Source organism: Tamandua tetradactyla, chromosome 6 (assembly GCF_023851605.1).
Source record: "Tamandua tetradactyla isolate mTamTet1 chromosome 6, mTamTet1.pri, whole genome shotgun sequence".
Classification (NCBI taxonomy): domain Eukaryota; kingdom Metazoa; phylum Chordata; class Mammalia; order Pilosa; family Myrmecophagidae; genus Tamandua; species Tamandua tetradactyla.
This window is the reverse complement of record NC_135332.1, coordinates 67,638,736-67,655,033: the sequence shown is the minus strand read 5'-3', so window position 1 is coordinate 67,655,033 and position 16,298 is coordinate 67,638,736. Positions and strand designations below refer to the sequence as shown.

The window sequence follows — 16,298 nt, the reverse complement described above, 5'->3', positions numbered from 1 at the left end:
TACTGTTGCCTCCTGGTTATATCAAAGACAGAGTTTGTGACTCTTTCATTCTTGTATTGTTTCTTGCTTTTGGTTGATTTCTGAGACATATAAGAGTCACTACCACCTCTTGTCATTTTAACACTGTGAAAATTCTCTTTATTTAAGCTTTGTTTGTAGGTAGATGTCAGCAAAGCCACATCTGACTAACACAGGCTCCACTGGGTAAGGATGGGAAAGGTGCCAGGGAGGGATCTGAGGTCCAATGAAGAGAGAGCTGAAGAAAATGAAGAGAGAAAAGGGGCAGCCAAGAGAAGGGTCAGGTCACAAGTTCTGAATGAATGCAAGGCCCATTGGGTAAACTCTAGAGCCTGAGTGTTTGGGAGTCAGGGAGCTTAGGTATGATTCTGACTCTATCATTTAATACCTCTGTGTGACTGAATAAGGTATTTCTCTGGAATCCTGTTTCCTCTTTGACAAACATCGACCATTGGATTGTCATGAGGTTCTAACAATATTATATACATAAAGAACGTGAGACCTACTAGGCTCTCGGCATATATTAGCTCACTTCTCATTCACCCAGGAAAGAAGAGTTCTGGGGGAAGCCATATGCCTGCATTTCTGATTTTTTTTTTTTCAGAATCAGATCCATGCACAGAAAAGCCATTTCAAAGTCACTCTTGTTTATTACCCAAAATGCTATAACTCTGCTTGAACACCCTTCTTTTTACCAAGCTTGGCTTTGAGAATAGCTTGGAGCTATTCTCACATCCACTCTCACTAAATGAATATTTGCCACCAATGTCAAAGCCACAGACTTTACGGACACAGAGGGATTCCAGCCATATTACCCCAAGACATCACTGCATCTGTACATCCTCATGAAACTCCTGTTGCAAAAGAGAAAACACCCCTCTGAATGCCAAAATTCTGGCATATTTATTCTTTACAAATCAACTTAATTACCTGTGTGTTATACTGGGAAAGGTCTCAGCTGGCACAGCCCAGCCATTTAGTCCCAGGGGCCTTCCTCTGATGGGGAGAAGGTGGGGAGAGGAATCAGGGGCTCCTGGCCTAGGACCATTGGCTGCCATGCTCACCATACAAAAGAGCAGGATTTCTAAATCAACTGTTTCCTGAGAGTGTCTGGGTCAGGAAACCTCATGAAGGGAACTGAGACATGCTGAGGCTTTCTCTGAAAGTGACCTGAGTGTGTACAGGCAGGAAAAGTTTTGGTTGCTCTGTGTTCTTCCCAAGAATTGGAGTCACTGAGTAAAAGAAATAAACTGACAAAAACAAGGGTCCACTGGCATCATGAGAATATAATATTCTAAAGTCGGAGCTGGGGTCCTGCGCTTGCCTCTCCCAGTGAAGAGTGGAATTTGACATGGATGGAGGTGGCTGTGGAAATAGCCACAGTCAGGCCTCAGACCTCATTACTTCACATACAAGTGTAGCTCTTCTGATTTCGGAGTAACCGCTTCCATGTAACAGACAGCATGACCTCCTATTTCCCCTGCCCTCTAATAAAAACGATGATTATTGGGTGGCTTCCAGAAACTATGCTGGGTGCTTTCCAAGGCTTATCAGTCTATCTGATTACAAACCTGTCAACTGGGTACTGTTATTTATTTTTTTAACTGATGGGTTGATTGAAGCTCAGAAATACTGAATAACATATCCAAGGTCACAATGGCTGGTAACGGCAAAGTGGAGGCTTAAATTGAAGTCTGCCTTGCTGTCAAAGCCAGGCCCATTCCACGGTGCCAGACTGCAGTGAGAACTGCCAAGTGCGATTCTTGGCTGAGGAGCACTTTAACAGCATCTCTTCATGATTGGCTAAGGCCATGGTCCTCGACCCTGAGACCCCACGGAATTGCCAGTGCCCAGGCCTCTTCTCCATTATTACCAAGCTGGGATAACTTCCTTCAGGGAGAGAGTTCTTCTGAAGATTAAACTCTTTATCTATTCAGGGTATGGATATAAATACTATCTGTAAGTTTGAAATGAAATACGAAGAATTGGTTTTTCAGGGACAGTATAGTACATTGTCTACCAGGAAATCTTTAATGATGCTCATAAGAGATATTTTGGGTTGCAAAAACACCAGGCAAGCTTAAATAAGAAGGGGACTTTATTGAAATGATCCCTGGGTATTTCATGAAATGAAAAGATGGATACAGCTGAGCCTCAGAAGGGAATGAATCTCTCTGGAGAAGCCAGTATGACATCCTTGCCTTCTCCTCCTCCTCCTCCTCCTCCTCCTTTTTCTTTTTCTTCTTTCTCTCTCTCTTTCTCTCTCCATCTCTCTCTCCATCTCTTGTGTTTTTCTCAACATATTGACTTTCTTCTTTTTTGCTGTTGACCAGTGGTTCTCAAAGTGTGGCACTCAGACCAGCAGCAGCAGAATCACCTGGGAATTTGGTGCAAATGCAGATTCTCAGGTCGCACTACAGATTTAATAAATCAGAAACAGGGGTGGGGCCAGAAACATGTGTTTTAATAAGTCCCTCGGGTGATTCTGATGCTTGCTAAAGATTGAGAACCATTGCCACAGACCATCTTTCTCTGTCTCCACATGAGAGACAATAGACAGCGACATTGCCCAATCTTTTACATGCTGTGGGTTCAGCCATGTTTAGGAGAAACATGAATTGACCATCACTTGTTTCCTGATACAAATTTACTTAGAAGGGACTTATTGATAGAGCCTCGATCAATACACAACTACTGGAATAGAAAATGTAGTGGAGGGTAGATGCAAGGGGAGAAGGCAAATTACATTGTATGATCATGCTTATTACAATTGTGGGATTCTCAAGCACATGCTTGTTTTTGAGAGCATTTAAAATTTAACCTGGCTGGGATCAAGTCCAGTTCAGTATGGAGGATTAAAGGCATTTTATCTGTACCTATCATGGGAGATGACAGAGAGCAAATGTGGATCAACCCTCCTACACCCTTGTCCTTTTCTCTGCTTTCCCTCTAGTTCCTCCCCCTCCTCAAAAACAAAGCAATAAAGCCTCTGAGATTCCAAGTCTGTCTTTCTCTCTCTCCTTCTCCCCTTCTTTTTTTCTTTCCTGTCTTGCAGGCAGCTATACTGAGAATCCTATTTTCCTCCTTTCGTAGCACCAATAAGAATACTCAAGAGCCTTTTATTAATGAAGTACACACAGAGGCTGAAATTCTGTCTAAAATGGACAGGAATGACTGCTATAATGGGGAGCTTTTCATCACAGTCCCCACGGGGTACCCTGTGATGCTTTAATGGTCAAAACCAAACTTAATTCAAATCCAGCAAGCCTTATTAGAAGGCATGTTGGCTAGTGTGTCTTTATTGCTCTCATTTTTAATTATGAAGTGTAATAAGGTCACATTTCTGGAAATAGAACTCAGTAAGATACATTGACTTAATTTGTAAAAGTAATCTCCCTTCATATATGATATGTTTCATTCCACTTCATCTAAAACCCACATCAATAGCAGAAAAATGTAGCTTCAATAATCCTTCTGCATGATGATGAATGGGGAAAAAGAGAAATTGGTATCTCATATCTTCATCATTTAAGGGCTTTGATGATACAAAATAGATTGCCTCTATTTATTTCCTGGTTGCAGACCATGTCTTCTTGAAAGATTGTAATGTGATAAAATGATTTTAATAAAACTGAGGTAAAAAGAATTTCTTGGAATTGAGTCAAGAAGCTTTAGATTAGGCAGTAAAGTGAATCCAGAAAATCTTTTGCAAACTGGTGGCTCAAACTGATATGCACTTAGGTGGGCTTGAGTTGAAGACATGAGCAAAACTCCAACTGTTGTTTTCCCCTTAGCCTTGGGGGAAATGATGATGGAATATTTCAGTGTCGGAAATCTTACTCAAAACTGCTTAGGGTCAAACAGCTTCTAGTTGAGCAGGGAAATTGTGTAGTTTATTAGAGTCATCCATAAAAAAATTAGCGTGGAATGAAACAGTAATCCAGGGGATTCAGGAAGGGAAAAGGTATAAGCAGAGCATCCATGTTTTAGGACTAGATTTACATCATAAGTCCTTTCTGAGTCCCATTTCACTCATCCATGAAATAGGGAAACAGCTAAGTCACACTGGTAGTTTTATCAGTTATCTATGAGTGAATTCCAACTATGAATTATATAAAATGGCTCTAGCTTTTTATAGTTGACAAAGTGCTATCATACAGACAGTGTTACTTGATCCTCATGAGATTTGTTTGAGGAGGCATTGCAGAAAACATCTCCATTTGAAAAGTGAGGAAACACCGACTTGCCTAAGTTGACATGGGTAATTGTGGCAGAGCTCGGTCTCAAACCCAAACTTCCTTACAGTCATTGCCCTCAACTCAATTCCAAATCAGTTCGATACCCATTGACTCCCCTATGTGCCAAGCACTGGAGATACAAAAATGAGTAAAACAGATTTCAAATCTTTAAAAGTAGAGTGCTAGACAAAAACAGATATTTCAACACTACAGATCGAATCCTATGACACTGCCATTTTTGTAGGTCAAAAGTTAAATGTTGGTGATCTCATTTAATTCGATCTAATAATATGTAATTGCTGTGATAGACGTATATTGACAAGTTTCTTTACTCACCTTCTTTTTATTCTATCTGTGGCAATCCTCATCTGCTTCCAACCATTTTTCTGTCTATTTCCTGAAGAGGTTGGCTTTGTCCGAAGTGACTAAATTTGTGATAACTTTATCTGTTCACACCAGCACATATGTGTGCATTGGATGACATGTCTGGCAATTGGCACAAATTTCTCTCTTGGCTGAATCAACACTAAGTTCATGCCTGAATAGCATTCCTCTGCTTAGCCTGGAACCAATGGATAGTGAATAACTAATTACATAAAGGCTCTGAGGTTACACATAACAAAGCTGGACCACTGGAGACCTAGGGCATATAAATATAGTGTTCTAAGATGTTGAAGACTTCAGGAGTTGTGAGGAATAAAGACTTAGCAAAGACTACTTAATTTGCAGGCCTAGAAGTTTTGATGGTCTCAATAGATGTTTAGGTGTTGTATGCAAGACTGTTATAAACTGCAAAAAGTTAAAATTTTTTAATCACAACATGAGAAAGGGAAGCTGTGTATCAAGCACTTGCTCAAAAATGTTAGTAGTTGAAAAGAAGTCAAAAGCTTGAAAAGTTAGTTCTTCACTCTAAAGGACAGAAAATGTCATGGCACCTTTAAAGACAGAAGGATGGCATCGTTAAGGAGCAGAGGAATTAAAGGTGCCATTCAGAGGGGGTAGGGTGGGGGCAGAAGAAATGGAAGAGGTGGAAGAGACAGGAGACAGGATAGATAGAAAGCTACCATTTCTGCAGGGGAAGGGGGGCTTCTTTAAAAGAAGAAGAAAGAAGAAAATAATTGATACTGATACAAAGGCATTTTAAATAAATGAGGAGACTGGTGATAGGTAAAAAAAAGAGACTGATTAGGGAAGACAAACCTGCATTATTAGAAAGTTATATAGTCTGCTAGCCTATGGAGGAGAAAGATGGGACTGGAGGTTTGAGAAAGACATATAGTCAAGGAGGTGGGGAATTGTGTCGATAAATGGAGTGCTAAGGTACGTTCTTGGAGATTATTTTAAAACAGAAGAAAAAGCCTTTTGAAATAGTCCAGACAAGATTCGGTCTCATTCTACCAGACTCTTGCAGTTATATCAAGAATACTTTGACACAGAAAGTAACTGACAAGGTATCCTGAAGTCCAGATATCTACCAACCCCTAATTTGCTTTATCAAGTCACTCCCTCCCCAAAGTACAGTGAACAGTGTAGAATTTACTGAATCTTTCATTGAGGTGAGAGGTGGAAGAGAAGGAGCTATTAGGGAAAGCAATGCTAGCTCCTGTAACAAACAACCTCCAAATCTTAGTGGCTTAAAACAGTAAAAGGTTATTTCTTGCTTACCCAGAGAACTCCCTATTTGGGCAGCGCTCTTGAGCAGCTCACTTTGGAGATTTTCCTTCCATCTTGTCACTCCATCATTCCCTGGGACTTCAGACACCTCCAGTGGACTTTCTATGTCCCATCAGGGAATGGGGAAGCAGGGAGCATCTAGAGCAGGCATCTGCAAAGGAAGGACCAAGGGTCAAATCCAGCCCACCACCAATTTCTGTGTGACTTCTGAGCTAAGGTTGGTTTTTATAGCTTTAAATGGTTTGGGGGAAAATCAAAACATGAATAATAGTTTGTGATGTGACAATTATATGAACTTCAAATTTCAGTGTCCATAACTAGAGTTTTCATGGAGCACAGCCATGACTTAGAGGTCAAACACCCAGTACACAACCACCTCATCTTAGAAAGTCATATATCCCTTCCCATCCACATTCAACTGGCAAGAACTAGTCATATGGTCCCACCTCGATGCCAAGAGGCTGGCTGGGAAATGGGGACAGAGCAGCAAACTTTGAAGCCCTGGTCACTGTGTCTACCACATGGGGACAATTGCGCACATCTCAGGAAATAGATTTAAAGATCCTTTAGATATTTCTGCTCTCCAAAATCCACTTTTCAGCTATGTCACCAGAGGAGAGGTGTGTGTGTGTGTGTGTGTGTGTGTGTGTGTGTGTGTGTGTGTGTGTGTGTGTGAAAGAGATGGGGGGAGTTTTCTTTCTGCCCTTCTGTGTGGTTTTCATCCTGGTTGTTCAACTCTGCTCTCCTCAAGCTTTCCACTCCCATCCCTCCATGCCTCTTCCCTCTCTGCTGCTGAGTGACTTAGCTATCCTTGAGCCCCCAGCCCTAAACCACATGTGCATACTCAGCAACACAGAATGCCAGCTCTTTTGAATATGATCTACTGTCCTTAAAAGGACAAGGGCATCAGAATTCATCAGAATATGTCTTTCAAAGACAGCAAATCCTCATAAGAGAAATCTGGGTCAGGTGACCAACATTCCCCCCTTCCATTTCACATTTTAATCCATGTAAAATTTCAACATATTCAATTCAATCACCTACGTACTAGGAACCTGAGGGCTCTGTTGGTGCCAAGGGTGGCTTATTGGAGATTTACTGCTCCTCCATCACCTACCACCTAAAGCTGCCTGACAAAAATTAAAGACCTAAGTGAAAATGAGTCTGCAAAGCAAACCCAACCTCCAGATACATTTCTTACACTGCCTTGCCTTAGACCGCCACCTCCTATATATAGAAATTCTGGAGTTTCCACTGAGGTACAAAAAACTGATGAACAGTCTCTGTTCTTGAGGGAATCACAGTCCACTGGAAAGACAGACCTTTTTACATCTGTGGATTATAAAAGGTAGACTACCACCAGTACTTAAATTAAGATCCAAACAAAGTACTCAGCAAACACAGGAATGCAGTGATTAATTGTGGCAGCTGTTAACCAAGAGTAATGATTTTAAGTGTCAGGAATAGAAAGGCTTTCTCCATCATGCTTGCAATTCTAATCCCAATTCATTCATCACTAAACCTCACCTTGCCTGGCTATTTATCTTGAACGCAAACCCTGCTCTATTCAGTGAAATCAGTCATCCCCAGTTATCCTTTGATTGCTGAAGCTCAGAAAGGATAACTGTTGTCTGCTATATTTCATCACATGGTGGATGATCATTTCAATAGGTGACCTCTTACATGGAGATGGTTTTTAATGCAGTCCAAAACTGAGACTTGGGAATGTAGCAATTGTATAGCTCCATGATATATTCTAAAACATTCCTGTTTCATTGTCCCCAGTCTGGCATTCTAGTGAAAATAACATTGACTACCTTCTCTTTGGTGGGCATCCCATGAGTAGTTGCAAAGATAGGAAGATAATGGATGTGGGATCTTTTCTCTCAAGAAAGAAAAGCCTGTTTGCAGATAAGCTACAGTGCATGACGGGAATGATGTAAATAAATGTACCAGAAGAAAGAGAAACAAACTTTAATAGAGAAACCTGGTCCAATTCAACCCTCATTCTTCCATTAAAATAAGAAGTGCCCCTTTTTATTGTCCAGGCAAACCAATTCATATCATATCCTCGTGTTTCCCTAATGGCTTAATCATTTCTCCCTTCCAATATCTTCTCACTGTTAAAGATGCACGTGTCTTCTCTGTCATGGAAGGAAAAAATATCAGCCTTTAAAATTGTCTCTGGCTACTTTTTCTTTCCTTTCCCAGCCCAACAGCTCAAGGCAACCCTACCCCAATGCCCCTCATCAGGGCTCTAATTACACTATCAAAGGAGCATCATAAAAATTGAGATGTCTTCTTTCAGTCTTGATTCAGCCTGCAATCTTTTTACTCTGATAGCACTGTATTATTAGAGTTTATGGATAATGCCACTATGTATTAATATGTATTTCCTTTTCTTGTGCAAACTTTTATAGACCCCTTGTGATTCATGTGCCAACTCTTCTGGAAACCCTAATCCAAGGGTTAGCAAACCAAAGCCATTGGTCAAAATCAGCTCCTGCTTGTTTTTGCAAATAAAGTCTTATTGAAATGAAGCCATGCCCATTCATTTAGATCTATGGCTGCTTTTGTGCTAGAGTGGCCAAGTCAGGTTGTTGTGACAGAGACCATATGGGCCAAAGAGCCTAAAATACTTGCTCTCTGATCTTGTACAGAAAATTTTAACAACTCTTGCCTTAACCTTCCTCTTAATTATTATCATAGGCTCATTGTACTCTTCCATTCTCATTACCTCAGATATATCGGTGCTGGACTTTGAGTCAGCTGCATCTTCTTCCAAGAAGAATCCATTGTTCCAAAATGAGAGGAGAATCCTAATACAAGGAGGGATATTCATACTTGGATTACCTTTTGCTCCAAACCAGAATGGCTACAGTACCCATAAAAGATCCAACTATGGAATAAGGCAACTGAAGTCATTGTTCCTTAGTGCCTCAAAAATTCTTCTTTCTCTCTGAAAATGGCCCCAGGTTCGTCTTATGAGTTGGAGTTTGCACTCAGATAAATGAATCCCTTAGAAAGTTGCGACCTCTTTTATGGACTCTGAATTGCTTTGGTGAAGGAAGGTGCTGCATGAGAAGAGAGGATCTTGAAAAAAATGGTTAGAGCTGACAGGAGCTACATGGGTAAAACTGAAGTAAAGGAGAGGACCACGAAATATTATTAAAAGTGTTTGCCCCCAAGGAACGGGGTGGGAAAGGGGGTGGGATGGAAGACTGCTGCTTTTCATTATGGAGCCTTGGGTTCTATTTAATTTTCTTTTTCTCCACATAGTTCTATGTTTCTTTGAGAAAATCTTTGGGCCAATCTCTTCAATTTTCAGACTCTCTATCTTTGTCTTGGGAAAATCTTCAATCTCACTTACCTTCCCAGAAACCTATAAGAAATGTATGTGACAATATTTTGAAAATATCTAAAAATATACTTAGCAAGACGAATAGGTTCTAGCCCAGGGCTGTCCAATAGGAATGTAATTTGAAATATTCTAGAGGCTACCTAAAAAGAAGCAAATAAAAAAGATGAAATTAATTTTACTAATAGACTTCGTTTAGCCCAATATATCTCACATATTGCCATTTTAACATGCAATCAACATAAAAAATTAATGAGGTACTTTGCGTTCTTTTTCCCATGTTAGGTCTTTGAAATCTAGAGCACATCTTGCAGTTACCGCACATCTTGCTTTGGACTGTCCACATTTCAGGTGCTCAGTGGCCATCTGGGGGTAGCAGCCGCCATACTGGATAGCACAGCTGTAGCCCATACCCCAGCTGATAAGCATTTTTCAGGCCAACCCCCGACAGCCATCTACTCCTCCAGGTGCACAGGAGTATACTCTACAAATAAGCAAAAACTACCATAAGCTGCAGACCGAATTCCTAAGGGTGTATGATCTCCATTTCCCTAATCCCTAGAATGGTAATATATTGTGAATAAAATGTCCAGTATATACTGAGTACTTTATGTTTTGGGTACTGTGCTAAGTGCTTTAAGAGACCGTTTATTACCCACAACAAAACTGAGTCAATGATTAACATTGTTTTATCACCAGTTTATAGATAAGTAAACTAAGGATAAAAAAATTACACAAGGTCATGGCGCTTTTAAATTGCAATGTCAGGATTCATACTCAGAGCCTGTGCCCCTACCAAGTGATATTAGGTATTTTCTGATCTTCTGCTTTTGTCGCTGCCACCATGGCCCCCTACCCTCACCCGTGAGCAGTAACTAATGTCTCTCGCCTGCCGTGGTGCTGATGTGACTCAAGTAGGAGCAGCGTTTTCCTGGCTCTTTTGCCAACTGTGGATGGTATGGTGTTTAAAATGACCCTTCTCTCTGAATGCCAGTCTCTCCCACAATATACAAACACAGTTTTATACTTTCAGCTTTCCGGTGCCTTCTGAGAAACAGCATTGAATCACTTCTGTAGAGAAGGAGGGAGTATTAATCAGGGTTGACCAGAGAAACAGAACCAACAGGGTATCTACATTTATATACTAAGAAATTTATTATAAAGACTTGGCTCACAGAGCTGTGGGGACTGGCCAAGTCTGAACTCTGTAGGGCAGACCACAAGCTGGAAACTCTAATACAGATGATGCCAAAGTCCTTGGTCCTAATTCCCCAGGAGGAGCTGGTGGGCTAGAAATTCCAGCAAGAGCCAGTTCTGAAGTCAAGGCAGAAATTCTTCTTCTGATCTCTGAAATCTTCAGTTCTAAGATCCCAAACTGATTGGATGAGGAGACTCCCCTCATTGCTGAGGACAATCTCATTTGCTGAGTGTTGATGCAATCAACTGATTATAGATGTAAATTCCATTTTGGTCAAACAATTGAACACCATAACCTAAGCAAGTTGACCCATGAAATTAACCATCACAGAGGGCTAAAATTCTTTCCATTGAAAAATCTAGTGTCATTCTCAAAAATAAACTCTTAGTTTTAAAAACCTTATTAATTTTGTTTCCCAAGATGGACTCTTCACTGTTCAGCATTCTTATGAGATAGGTAAAATTATTTGCCTTTCTTGAGTTTCTTACATCTTTCCAATGGAGAGTAAAATACTACAGATTTGGTTGTTCCCTCCCTTTGTTAAGTACTGGTAGGAGTGGTCAGAGAAATGGACATTCCTAAACTCTCTTATCTCCAAGACTCTCATTTCTTTTACAAAAAAGGCATAAACTACTAGTATTTGTGCTTAAACATGTTCTTTAGACGAAAGGATTTTTTCTTTTTTCTGCTCTGATTTTGAAAGTACTTTTTTCCTTTCTACATTAAAATTTTTCTCTTTCTTAAAAACACAAGTTTAAATATGTAAATATATTTCTTTTATATGAGATTCAGATAATACACAATTATAAGGAGAAAGCTCATAAATTCCCCTTTCATTCCTCCCCCATTCCCAGTCTTCTTCTCAGAAGTTAATAATTCAACAGGTTGGAGTATGTTCTTTCAGTTACTTTTCTGTGCGAAAATATGTGTGTATATATTATGTGTATATATTAGGACTTTAAAAAATATAATTTGAGTCATGCTATGCATATTATTCTATGGTTTGCTTTGTTTATCTAAAATATGTCTTAATCTTTCCATGTCAATATATTCTTTGTGAGAACTGCATGATATTTTATAGTAAAGATGTAGTATACTTTATTTCAAGACTCCTTTATTGATGGACATTTATTTATTTTTATTTTTTTAATGGAGTTATTTCATTTATTTATTTTGTTTTAGATTCTTGCAGAATCAAATCCTGCCCGCTATGGGTTCCTTTGGAGGTGGTTTGATGAAATATTTACTATGCTAGAGCTTCTGCTCCAGCAGTATTATCTACCTAAAACCAGTGCCTCATTTTCTGAAAACTTTTATGGCTTGAAATGGTTTGTAATGGGAGACAGCCACAATTTTCAGAGCTCGGCCAGTGCTGGTCTCCCAAAGAACAGCTTTGGAAATCAATTATGTTCCTGGTTTTTCTTCCCAATCTGAAAGTGAAGCTGGAGAAGCTGGTTTCTAGCCTGAGAGAAGAGGATGAGTACTCTATCCATCCCCTTTCATCCCTCTGGAAACAATTCCACTGAGCCTTCTTGGCAGCCTACCCATTTGTTAACATGGCCTGGGAAGGCTGGTTTCTTGTACAACAACTTCAGTATATCTTAGGAAAAGCTCAGCATCACTGACTACTGCCGAAGCTGGCTGGAGTTCAGCTAGGTTGACTGACAGTCCAGGATATACGAGCTCTGGAACACAGACCAGCTGAAGGCAGCATGATGCAGCAACCAGGCAAAAGGTAAGGCATTTCAAAACATTTTCACAGATTCTAAAACCTTAATCTTAACCCAAGTTTGTGACATTCACAAAGTATTCCATAAAATCATAAAAAATTCTTTCTTGTGCCTATAAAACAGGGATTGCAGAACACCATCCTGTTATTCTTACTCAACTGGTGGACATTTAGATGTTTGTTTTATGCTAATTACAGCATTGCCTCAGTAAGTATCCTTGTACTCAGTGATTTCCTTAATATAAATTCCTAGTTTATTTTCTTCTATAGACACTAAGAAATTGCCTTCAAATGTGCTTCATCAATTTATAGTTCAAGTAACAGTAGAGGGGAGAATCATTCTTCAATGATTACCATTAGTTGATTTTAAAAAAAACTTTAAAATTTTTGCCCATCTCACAGAAATTCTTTTTGTGTTCTTCAGAAAACCTATAATAAGGGTCTTCACCCTGAATTTCACTTCCAGGACACGTAATCTGCAGTTAGTCTCACTGCCACTTACTAGCAGTATGATCTTACACAAATCGCTTTTGCTTTCTGTAGCTTAGTTGCTCCCTCTGTGAAACGGTAACAATAACACCTACCTGCTAAGGTTGTTGTAAGGTTATAACGGGTTAAACTATGTAAAGCACTTAGAACAGCACCTTTCACATTGTAAAAATGTGTAAATATTTGCTTTACTATTATATTTGCATTATCTAATGTTTAATTGTGTTATTATCCTTATTATACCTTCTTTCATTTTCTTACATAAAACAAATTACCTGGATATGTCATCTTTCTATTTAGCCACTTTGTTGAATTATCTTGTTAGTTATAATAATTTTTAGTGGTTTCTTCTAGACTTTCTTGTAAAGTAACTGTGAAAATTTACCATTTGGTGTCTTTCTTACTGATAAATAAAACTCACATCTTTTTTTTGTCTTATTGCTATTGCTATTGCCTATTACTATTGCTAATATTCCAGCAGCGATAATAATCGGTGTCCTTGTCTTGTTACTGATTTGTAAGATTCCCTCCAATATGTAGTAGGATGTTTACTGTAGGATTCTATAATATCCACTTTAGAGTGAGGGTTCTGAATTCTAATAAAAGAATATTACTAAAGTCTGTTTTAATGAGGAAGGATGTTGAATTTTATCAAATGCTCTCTTTGGTATCTTTTGAGGTGATCATATATTATTTATCTTTTATTGGTTAATATGGCAAAGTATGTTAGTGTATTGCCCAATGGTAAATAAGAGAAACCATTCTGGCATTCTGTTATTGCACTGTTGAATTCAATAAGCTGATTTACATTTAGGACTTTTATATCTATGTATGTGAGAATGGCCTACTTTTTTCATGTTCTATTTTTGCAGATTGAGTTAAATGTTTTCCTATATTTTGCTATGTTTTAGACTAAGTTAAATGACACAAAGATGATCTATTCATGAATGCTTAATAGAACTTTTCTATAAAACTCCAGGGCTAAGAGACTTTAGGGGTAAATCTTTGACCATTTTGTCAGCATTTTGTATGGTAATTAGTATATTCAGGTTTTATTCTTAGGTAATTTTTAATTTTTGTGGGAAATCACTAATTTCATCTGGATTTCAAAATTTATTGCTGTAAGGTGATGCAGAAGGTTTTCATAATTAATTCCAAAGCTCCTCTACAGCTATCATCGTATAATTTTACTTACGTTTGATATTGCTTATTTTTTATGCTTTTTTCTCCTTAGTCAGACCTTCCAAAGTCTTATCTAGTTCATTAGTCTTTACAAAGAATGGACTTCAGTTTTACAGATCAGCCGTAACTTTATTTGTTAACTGTTTTCTAGATCGTTAATTCCTGCTGCTATTCCTATAGGTTCTTCCTTTTACTGTGGTTAGTTCTATTATTTTGTTCATCATTTTTTAATATGGGGGATGAGACATATATAGTCAGTAAAACATTATAAACACTGTGATAGAAGGCTATAGTGAACACAGTAAGAACACAAAATAGGAAGGGATTGATTTTATAAATGGGTGTAGATTGGGGGTGGGGCTTCATGATTGAAAAATAGGGGAGCAATCAAAAAGGGGCCCAACCTTTCATGCCTGTAAATGCCTAGATTATTTCTGAAAGAAATTCATACCCTCAAGCCCACAAAACACGTTACAGTGATTGCCTCTGAAGAGGGGAAGTGAAGACTTTGGCATCTATCCTTATACCTTGTGATTTCATTTTACCATGTGCCTCTATTACCTAGCCAATAAACGAATCCAAAATGAAATAAAATAAAGCCCATTCTGTCGGACACAAAATCTCTCAGAAATGGAAATTCTCTCAGCAATTAATTATTTTAAACTTCTGGTTTAATTTAAAGATTTTTTTTTTTAAATCTTGAGACAGAAAGAGGGCACTGAAAATCTCAAAGGCAAGAAATTGCAGGCTGGATATTTCTATTGTATGTCAGACTGCATGACTGAATAAAACATGCTGCCTGATCTGCTAATGTCAACAGAGGCTGCAGTGCAGCAGCCCAAGATCCCGGGAATGAAGTTTGCAAAACTGAAGAGGAAAGCTATCCCTGGATCCTGCTACAACACTGACAGAGAGAGAGTGAGGGGTTTCCTGTCTGAGGCAGGCATTCACTTTAGTTTTAAGGCCACTTATCTCTGGCAGGTTGGGTCTGCCTCCACTCACCTAACAGCTCGCCTGGCTCTGGTTTTTAGCTTCTGAATCAGCTCCTGCACCAGACAGCTTCCCTGTCTGCCCTGGTTTTGACCTGTAACATCTCTTTATTTCCCGAGCACACAACTGCTGTCCACAAGTTCAACCACTTTACTGCTTCTTCCGCCAGGGAACGGGGAGGTCATTGTAAATATAGATTATAAATAATCACAAGGTCGGAAATGGGTATTGAAAGTTGGGTAGAAAGAACTTGGAAAATGGGATTAGCTAGGTAGTTGAAGGCAGTAAGTGAATATTTATCAGGATTATATGGAGGATAAGTTTGTGTGAGATGGGAAATAAGAGAGGTTGAAGTCTAGAAGGTTATATTTGGAAAAGAGAAAGTCCAAATTCAGAATCTCAGGGCAAGGATAAGAAGGAAAAAGAGGAAGGATGTAAATGTGCATATATTGAGTAACTTCTGCATTCCAGTATCTTTATAGATGCCATCACATCTGGTTCTTTCAACTTTCCTACATTTTAGAAAAGGGACTAGGAAATTCCTGGGTTGGAATCTCTTGCAGCTGATAAGTGGAGACGCAGAGATTAGGAATGGATGATAGAAAGATGGATGACAGCCTGAAGGTGGTAACAGGAGAGAAAAAATTGAAGTACCTCTTTAGTTCTCACTAAAGAGTTTGGGGAAGTGGGAATTAACACATTGACTGGAGAAAGTAAAACCCTCATTTATCTGGTTGCTAATGCAAAAAGCCTGTCTGTGTACCATGCCCATCAGCATGTTTTACCAATTCTGTTTCCAAAATATATCTTAGATGTATCCATTCTTTCCAACTGCACTGCCATCATCTTACTCCAAAGATGCATCCTAGGATAGACCATCATTTACCTTTACCCGCCCTACCCTACTAACCTCCTTGAAGTCTTTTTTTTTTTCTTTTGAGCCATTTTCCATAGACTGTAATATGCATAACTGGTCCTGTATTGCCATCTTTTAAAATTCCCAAAAGTTTCCCACCACCCTTAGGATAAGCTTTAGCATCCTCCATATAGACAACAGGGCACTGAATGTCCTATCCCTTGTCAAACCCTAAAAGTTCACCTTAAGCCTTTCCGCTCTGATCTAATCATAAAGGCTTTTTCTCTGCTTCCCAAACTCACAGGCTTCTTTCAGTCTTAATATTCTGAATGTTTTCCTTCTTCTGCTTAGCATTTGTTTCTTGTCTTAGTTTGCTAGGATTGCTATGACAATTACCACACAATTGGTTGGTTTAAACAACGGGAATTTGTTGGCTTACAGTTTTGGCCAGGAGAAGTCCAAAATCGAGGTGTCAAGAAAGGGGAAACTTTCTTCCCAATGACTGTGGCATTCAGGCGCTGGTTGCTGGTGATCCTTGGGTTCCTTGGCTTCCCTGCCATGGGGCA

The 16,298-nt window shown here is 39.1% G+C and overlaps 1 pseudogene; it reads left to right on the top strand.

Annotated features, from left to right (window-relative positions):
- The first annotated feature begins 10,030 nt into the window (after positions 1 to 10,030).
- LOC143686697 (peroxisome assembly protein 12-like) lies at positions 10,031 to 12,225 on the top strand (annotated as a pseudogene).
- The last annotated feature ends 4,073 nt before the right edge of the window (positions 12,226 to 16,298 follow it).